Source organism: Phodopus roborovskii, unplaced genomic scaffold (assembly GCF_943737965.1).
Source record: "Phodopus roborovskii unplaced genomic scaffold, PHOROB, whole genome shotgun sequence".
NCBI classification, from domain to species: domain Eukaryota; kingdom Metazoa; phylum Chordata; class Mammalia; order Rodentia; family Cricetidae; genus Phodopus; species Phodopus roborovskii.
In genome coordinates, this window is record NW_026126546.1 from 2,842,508 (window position 1) to 2,845,489 (window position 2,982).

General features: G+C 33.4%; 1 pseudogene; it reads left to right on the plus strand.

The window, feature by feature from the left end:
* Positions 1-2,092: 2,092 nt before the first annotated feature.
* On the plus strand, positions 2,093-2,266 carry LOC127233836 (uncharacterized; annotated as a pseudogene).
* Positions 2,267-2,982: the final 716 nt, after the last annotated feature.

The window sequence follows — 2,982 nt, forward strand, 5'->3', positions numbered from 1 at the left end:
GAGGGATTTCTTCTATTATAATGGGGAGAAATAAGTTAGAAGAAATAGCAAACATTCTGTTATTTCCCTCAAAGTTGCAGCATCATTGGCTTTACTTCATCTCACTATAGTGCATCTCCCCCAATACTTAAGTGTCTACCATAGTTTGCCCTTGTAACTTTTTATTATCAAACCAATACAACCAAGAGTCACTCAGGAAGAGGGACTCTCAGTTTTTCCAAGATTGGAATTATTTGTGGCAATATCTCTGGGCAATTCTATTGACTGATGATAGATGTGGGAGAGCTCAGCTAATAGTTCCTGGAGCCACCCCTGGGTAGATGATCCTGTGTTCTGAAAAAAAAAAAAAAAAAAAAAAAAAAAAAAAAGGTGTTTGATCATGAGCCAGAGGAAATACTCCATTTCTGCTTCAGTTTCTGCTGGAATCCTGACCTAATTTCTTTCAATGATTGATTATGACATGCAAGTTTAAGATGAAATAAACCCTTTCTTTTGCAAGTTTCTTTGGCCATGGTGTTTATCACAGCAACATAAAAGCATACACACACACACACACACACACACACACACACACACACAGAGAGAGAGAGAGAGAGAGAGAGAGAGAGAGAGAGAGAGAGACCACAACCACAATGTCATTGCAGTCATTGCAGCCTGGCAACCAAGTCTCCTTCAACATAACAACATTCAGAGGTATTTAAGACCTAAAATTTCTACATGGTAGCAACAAGCAGCTGCTGTTGGCAGTTGTATTGATATTGTTATTATAAATATGTAACAGCTACAGATAAATATTTATGACGACCAGTATAGATAAAGAAATGGAACAAATTAAACTAAATATTTGACTAGGGAAGTCACCATAGAGTAGTTTTACATATCTGGTTACATAACATGAAGACAGAATTTTTAGTTTACAACAATTCCCTCAAAATTTCCAAATCTAGGGACGTGATAAAAGTGAAAATTGCAAAGTAAATCTACCTGTGTGTTTTTTTTTCCCAAATAGCAATTCAATAAAACATGAATCACTCCTGTTAGTCATCAAATAATTTGTTTATTAGTCTGTTTTCTTTTTATGTAGCACAGCTCCCTGTAGTCAACCAGTTAGCCTTAGAGATTTAATTGTTTTTGATTATCTGATACCATAGTACAAAGGCAAGCAAATCACAGCCATTGACCAAATTTTTTCTTACTATGTTGCAAATAAGGTGACATGTGTGCTGTTTCTCTATGTATTGTCCTAAGTTACATTGCCCTGTAGCAGCAAACTTCAGTATTAGCACATATTGGCACAAATTCTTGATATGTGGGTCTTTCCTGAGACAAAGTGTTGATTGTTAATTTACCCTTTTACTATTCATTTGCATGGGCACTCATACTGCAAATGCATGTATACACGTACACACAAACATAGATGTGAATTTAAAAGTCTGTACTGTTTCAGGCACCAGGAGTCTCTCTTGGGCAATTAGGAACTCTGAGCATGAGAGTATTCACTCAGTTGTAATGGGGTAGATATAGAGGTCTGTTCTGTGCTTCTAACCTTATTCCTGAAGAATGTTAAACTCGCATGAATAGAGAAATGAACAAGTAAGAATCACAAAACTAGCACTACTCCAGAAAAAGCAAAGTTTTATAGATTGTACAACACTGTCTTACAATTTTAGTGGGGAAAGTAATTGCTAAAATAATTGTATGAGTCTGAATTCTTCCAAGAAGCAGCATCAATAGGGAATGCAAAATAAGGTGTGATAAAGGATTGACTTACACTATCATGGAGGCTATAAAGTCACATGATGTACCACCTAGAAACTGAAGTCTAGAAAGTCGAGGGTATAAATTCCCATCCAAACCTTTGTGAACCAAGATTTTCCTTGGTATAAACTCTAAGAGCAGAAGAGGACTGAAGCTTAAGTTCAAATAGATAGAGATAAAATTTTGACTGTCTCCATCTTTCTTTTGAGGATCTCAACAAATTGATGGTGTCTGTACACACTGAGGAGGGCAGTCTGCCAGCCAAATTTACCATTTCAAATATTTGTTTCTGGGAGCATCCACAGACCATATCCAGAAATAATGTTTAAGTGCTACTTCTCAGTCTTTTCAAGTGTAGCATCTATTCTTATCAAGTTACTATCTAATATATCCTTTAAGGGCAATTCATTAAGTGGAATTTTGGAGCGATGAGAATGGATGGGAACTTGCTTTTTCTATTCCACATATAGACCTCATATTGCAGTACCGTCAGGAAAATCCAATCCTCAGGAATAGCACTGGTTAAATAAAAAAGAAATGGTGTTTAGATAATGCTCGGGCACTCCCTGCCACAGGCAAGTTATCGACTAACCCTCAACTGTAAGATGTTAACAATGTGTTCTCACTTAATAAGAAGAATTAATTTTAGTTGTGATATATATTCATCTTTCCTGTCTTAATGTTAAATTTGTACTTTGGAGACATTATTATTTTGCTGAAGTTTGTGTGTGTGTCATAGTTACCTTGTAGCCACTGATGAATATTCTATGATTTTATGTAATTCATATCCTCCTTTTGCTTGACACTCATCTTTAATTTGAATACTAGATTTTTCAGTGAATGTTGAATTAACATGTTTTATGCTTATAAAAACAACTCATGAAAACACATTTAAAAATGGAAAGAAGTAACCTATAGAAACATATTTATAAGTTACACTTAAAATAAATTTTCCATTTATGCTTTTATTATTTCACTGTTGAACTAAAATTATTTCAATTATATTTTAGAACATATAAAATAATTCTAACATATTTATATTTTACTTACATTTAAATTTACATTTTGATGAAAGTATATTCATATCTACCAAATTCTAAATAAATTTACAATTTATTTTAAGTTTAAATAAATTTACAATTTATTTTTAGTTATCTATATAATTTGCATAAATATAAAAATCTTGAGTGTAGATTATATTAATGCTGCTATAATAAACTTGAA